The sequence below is a fragment of the Xenopus laevis genome, chromosome 7L (genome assembly GCF_017654675.1).
Source record: "Xenopus laevis strain J_2021 chromosome 7L, Xenopus_laevis_v10.1, whole genome shotgun sequence".
Classification (NCBI taxonomy): domain Eukaryota; kingdom Metazoa; phylum Chordata; class Amphibia; order Anura; family Pipidae; genus Xenopus; species Xenopus laevis.
This window is the reverse complement of record NC_054383.1, coordinates 48,097,596-48,103,944: the sequence shown is the minus strand read 5'-3', so window position 1 is coordinate 48,103,944 and position 6,349 is coordinate 48,097,596. Positions and strand designations below refer to the sequence as shown.

At 35.4% G+C, this 6,349-nt stretch overlaps 1 long non-coding RNA gene across 1 annotated transcript; it reads left to right on the top strand.

Annotated features, from left to right (window-relative positions):
* Positions 1–1,549: 1,549 nt before the first annotated feature.
* On the top strand, positions 1,550–5,397 carry LOC121395408. Its single transcript, XR_005962462.1, has 3 exons — positions 1,550–1,659; positions 2,928–2,969; positions 5,156–5,397. It is a non-coding gene; the product is annotated as an uncharacterized LOC121395408 (long non-coding RNA).
* Positions 5,398–6,349: the final 952 nt, after the last annotated feature.

Genomic DNA, 6,349 nt, shown 5'->3' with positions numbered 1-6,349 from the left:
CAATATTTTTTCCCCAATTTCACAGATTCAATTGCCTGAAAAGGTATAAAGTGCTCCTTAGCGTCATGTTTCTCAATTATATGCTCTGCTATAGCAGAGTAAGAATCTTCCCTATTGATGCAGGCTATGGGGCAAATTTACAAACCTCCGAAAATTTGCCAGCGGCGGCTTTGCTCACAGCACAACACTTCGCCAGGCGTAGATTCGCCAGGACAACGCTAATTCACTAAAATCCGAAGTTGCTTCCAAGTGTTACTGCATTAAGTGAAGAGAAGTTGCGCTAGCGTTGGCTAATTTGCATATGGCAGGAAGTTGAAGTTTAATGGACGTATACGTTGCAGCACATGCATTACACTACACTACACAAACCCAGGGAACCCTAATAAAATAAAATAAAGTTGTTATATTGCCCTACACATGAGCCCAGTGTATAGTTTATGTGCCATGTTAGGAAATTTAGGGGGTAAGCGGCTTACCCCCCAAAAAATTTACACTATTTTTCAGCCTATCACCATGACAAAGTTAGACCAAAAGTTAGGCACCCCCAAGTGACTACTTTTACTTACCTGACACCCCAGGCCAGTTCTCCTATCAGCAGTTCTTCTAGCGAGCACCACGGACCAATCCTCTTCCAGTTTCTTGGGTTTTTAAATTTCCCGGACCAGATGCTTACGCATTAGAGAGAAATAGTCAGCTTTTTCGTTCAGCATAATTCAGCATAATACAATACAATACAAAACAATACAATTCTTTTGGCTCTTATATTGATTAATTGTATCTTTTGTACAATGTACTGTTTTATCATTACAGAGAAAAATATATCATTTTAAATACATAATTATTTCATTAAAATTAACTATATCAGAAATGTCTTTCCTGTAATTTGGAACTGTAATTTGGAACTTTCTGGATAACAGATTTCCAGATAACAGATCCCATACCTATAGCTGCAAATACAAAGGTCAATTTTTCCAATATGCACAATATACAAAGTGGAGGCATCTAAGATTTTTGACTAAAATAATAAGTAGGCAATAAAAATATGGCACTGTAGTGTTAATAAGAAGTATATGTCACTGTGTAAAAATAAATACAATATGTAACATTGCAAAAGTGGATTTGAATAGTACCATGGTGAAGAACATAAAACACTGTTGTTAGATGTATATGAGTTATGTACAAGCAGATCCACAAGTACACTGTCCATATTTGTTGACCATACTTCCTACAATATGTTCTACTTTTGCATACACATAAGGGAACAGTTTATTTTTATTTTAATAAATGCAAACGATTTTTTTAAAATGTCAGCCATGCACAAGCAATACATCATTGTGAAATAATAAGCCATTAATTAGGCACACCCTGTCCTGAAGGGAAAAAAAAAACAGAACATTTCATGCAAATACTTCCTTTACTTCCTTCCATTCGAGTTTTTCCTTATCATTTTTGACCTCTTACGAGAATTATTCTTGTTATTTGCATACAGTTTTGTATAAATAATTGCAACACTCCTAACTAAAACCAACCAGAGAATCCTAAACCAAATCGTTGTGCCTGCAATCCTTTGCCTTCTAGCACAGATAACCATGTCTGGAGTTAAGGGTCAGCAAAAGAAATGCCCTGATCCATGCCCTCCACCACCAAAATGTCAAGATCGTAAGTATTAGATAATCTTTTTTCACAGCTAAGATGCTTTTGTTCCTCCACCAACTAATCTTTGGAAAAATATTAAAATTATCATTAGGATTTATAGGACTATTTTTATTACATTTTACAGTAAAGGATAGAAGTGTGCAACCAATTTTGCACTATTTTGTACAATTAATATTAAGAACTAATTCTTAAATAAAGACGTATGGCAGAAATGTACATTGTGCTGTAGGATTCTATACCAAACCAAGGTTAACACAGCCCTTTAGCATTGAAGATCTGTAGCTCCAAAGTTTCCCTCTGTGGGTCCCCAACTTCTGTTCTGCTAAGTCACTGTGCATGCTTTGTGCCACTGTCAGTTACTGAGCTTAGGGACTGACACACAATATATTGAATATATATATATATATATATATATATATATATATATATCATATAAATGTCACAATATATGGCTTTATTAGTAAATAATTCAGACTGATGCATGGCAGCTCAGAAACCAGTAAAATTAACATGATAATTTAATAATCAGCTCTGTAGTATCCAGTTACAGTATATGACAAGCAAACCTAATTTTCTGCTTATTTGTGATGACCCCTAAGCCAAAGCTTCACAACAGCTGCTCAAAGCATACTGAGCATGTGCATGTTGCAGACACTCCAAACAAGATGGGAAACTGACTTATTACTGTAGAGATGCTGAATCTTTAAGCTGTTGCAATAAGTTCCATCATGTTAATTTTTAGGGTTTATTTCTCCTTTAAGATAACATTTCTTTATATTATTATTTTATTAACATGTATTTATATAGCGCCAACATATTGCGTAGCACTGTAAAGTAACTGTGATTATACAACTACATCACATGAATTACATACATAGAATATATGGAGTAACAAACATCACAATCAATACAGGTACAAAGAGGTGAGGAAGGCCCTATGCATAGGCATACAGTCTAAAGGGAAGGGAGTAATACACAAGTACAAATGCCTTAGATTTGTCAAGCTTTATACAGTTAAAAATTTATTTTATAAAAATGTATTTACTGTATAATAAAATATCTACAGTTTGCCACATCTATTAACCCACAGCAACTAATCAGACCAGTAATGCTACAGATAATTGTTTGCTGTGGGTTACTAGACAAGTAGCAAACCTAAGACCACTTGTAACATTAACCCTTTTTATTGAAATTTAATGCTTGTTTTTGTAGAGCATTGCAACATTCTGTTTTCAAATATATTAATCTATGTATATTATTTTCTATTGCAGCCTGCAAGGATCCTTGCCATAAGACAGTCCCACAGTGCCAAGGTACTGCACTTTTCATGGTTCACTTAACTTACCAAATGTTCTGCAACACACAAAATTGGCTGATGTAATAATATACGCTGTTTGCCAAGGTCTGGTCCCCCATAGCAACCAATCAGAAGTATGTTCTGACAAGACCAGTACATATAAACTGCCATTGGTTGGTATGTTTCTAGGCTTTTTTTATTACATAGCCGCAAAAGAGAATATTGGTAATGTGTCATCTTTCTTTGATCTATTTTACTAGTTTACAACATTTTATGGACTAGAGAATAATATTCTGCATATATAAGGAGTATTTGGTTATGACTTATAAGTTTTCTGTAGGTATCAGAGATCTCAGATATAGATCTTTGGGTAAAGTTGAGTGGCGATGACCAATTAGAGTTTGTATCTGAGTACAACTTGCTAATGCTAATTGCCAAGATTCAACGTAAAGGACTCAAGCATTTTCAATATAAGTGACAGATTTAATCACGCCAGCATGGTCTTTCACTTATTTGCTGTAAAATCAATCTAGGTCTATAATCTTTTTATATGACAGCAAACTGAAACCAGATTGCAAACCAGACTATTAGCAAAGCAGTTTGCATCTTTACATTTATTTTGCCCTATTATTATGTATAAAATCAGAATATATCAGATGCTATGGTGAATACTGGGGACTCCCAAACAGTCGGGTCTTTAATGTTATACACAGTAAAATATTAAATAAATGTTCTAAATTATATTTTATATTTTAATTAAAATTACAAAGTGACATACAAATATCTATTTAAGAAGATTCATAACTACCATAATCTGCCTGTTGTGCAGTAATTATTATACATTTTGGTCAGAATAGGAAATGTATGTGAAGCTGAAATTGATGGAATAAAATGCTATTATATACTGCAGGTGTAAAAGTTTAGTACTGTCAAAACAGACCAATAATAAGTTGGTGATTATTTAATATCTTGTTGGCTTTTTGATTGATCATAGTATCAAGCATAGTATCAAAAACCTCAAATTAATTTACAGCAAAAGCTGAAAGCCAGCTGTGTTAACAGAAATGTTTAAACCTGTTGTTTTCACGATGATTTTATTTTAAATTGTATATACATATGGGAACTGTTATCCAGAATGCTTTGAACCTTGGTTTTTCTAGATAAGGGGTCTTTCTGTAATTTTCATCTCCATACCTTCTAAAATCGACTAAAAAATAATTTAAACATCAAAGCGTAGTTCACCTTCAAGTTAAGTTTTGGAATGTTATAAAATGGCTAATTCTAAGAAACTTTGCAATTGGCTTTCATTTTTTCTTTTTTATAGTATTTGAACTATTTGCCTTCTTCTGACTCTTTCCTTTGCTTTATATAATAAACAAATGCTACAAATGTATTCTTACTGCTACTTTTTATTACTCATCTTTCTATTCAGGTCCTCTCCTATTCATATGGCAGTCTCTCTTTTAAATAAATGCACACTAGCAACCAGATTTTAAAATTGCAAACTTGCTTGCTGCTGGACAAAAACACACAGAGCCGGAACAAGGGGTAGGCAGAGTAGGAACGTGCCTAGGGTGCAAAGCTGGGGGGGGGGGGCGCCAGACATGCACCTTCTCTGCCTCTCCTACCCCCTAGTCCGGTCCCTGCTCCCTGCTCTGGGGACGTGTGCAATGTTTTTCGCACATGTGTGCTGTGCCTTCCATCCTCTTCTTTTGTTTTCACATGCGCTGCAAATTTTTTCGCACATACACAAGCATTTTTTAGGCGATACAATTGGCCAGGCCGCCTGGGGCGCCGGGCACTGAAACGACACATAATAAAAAATGAAAACCAAGTGAGAATTGTCTCATAATATCACTCTCTACATCATACTTAAAGTTTATTTAAAGGTGAGAAACCCCTTTAAATAAACCCAGTAGGATTGTTTTGCCTCCAATTAGGTTCCATTTTATCATAGTTGGGATCAAGTACAAGGTGCTGTTTTATTATAACAGAGATGAAGACAGAAATAATTTTGAAAATGTATTTGTTCAAAATGGAGTTTATGTGAGTCTTATGTATCTTGGAGCTTTCTAATGGGTTTCCAGATAATGGATCCATATCTATAAAAAAATAAATGTACAGGTTAAAAACAAACATTTCTGAACTACTGTGCTATTGTGTATAACATTTCTTAATTATCATTTTATATCTTTTCCATAGACCCATGCCAGAAGACTCACCAAAAGCAGGTCCATAGCCAGGACCATATCCAGGACCAGAACCCACCCCATCACTAAAGGACATAATGAGATGAGAATCTTCTCCCAGCTATTGCCTTCTATGGATACAACAAGACAATGATCTGCTGGTGGCTGCAGCTTTCTACAATCTAAAGATGATTTCACAACTTAAAAATGAAAATCCTTGAAATTTACTAATAAATAATTTAATTTGAAAGGCCATATTATGTCTAAATCTGTTTTTTTTTTTGCTTTGGATCTCTTTATTTTCAATACAAAAACATTTCATTATACTGTACATCCTATCTAAAGTGAAATGTACAATATTTTACTACAAATCCCATTTAAGCAAAAAGGTAGCACAATAGACCATTCTGTTAAGCCAGATTCATTACGTTAAACCAGAAGTACAAAGACTAGATATCAATTGTAACTAGATGGTGTCGTTTCTGAAGAAACCACAAGATGTTGGCTTTGAACGCAAGAGGTTCTCTCGCCCCTGGTGCATAGAGAGTACACAAAGTTGGTAGAATCTGGTTTAAAACTGTGAAAATTGAAGCAGATCAAATTGTGCCATTAAAATCAATCAAAAAACCTGATTGGCTGTTTTTGGCTCCACCCACTTTTAAAATTTGAATCCCAGCCCCCCTGTGACCGACTGTGCCAAGTTTGATGTCCCTGCCATTAACAATCTAAGAGCGGCAACAGTTTTAACTTCTCCCATTGAAAAACATGGCTAATATTTGATTGGCTGTGGTAGACTCCGCCCACTTGTCAAAATTTTAACCCCAGTGACCAATGGTGCCAAGTTTTGGGTCTCTGGCTTTAACACTGTGGGAATGACAGTGTTTGACATTTTCTCATTGAAGTCAATAGGGAAAATCTGATTGGCTGTTTGTTGCTCCACCTCCTTTTTGGAGTCTTAAAATGTTACAGAACAGGTTGACCCCATGACTAAGTGACCCAAGTTTGGTGAGTGTAACTTTAATGCTGTACGAGTGGCAAAAGTTTCAAATTTTCCAATAAAAGTCTATGGGAAAAAATGGGGTCTTTGGGGGCCGCCATAGGGCCATGGAGGGTGGAATTGCTTAACAGAGCACAAGCAACCTATTCGGGTACGAGCCGAACAAGTGTGCAAAGTTTCATAATTGTACTCCTAAAACTCTGGGAGGAG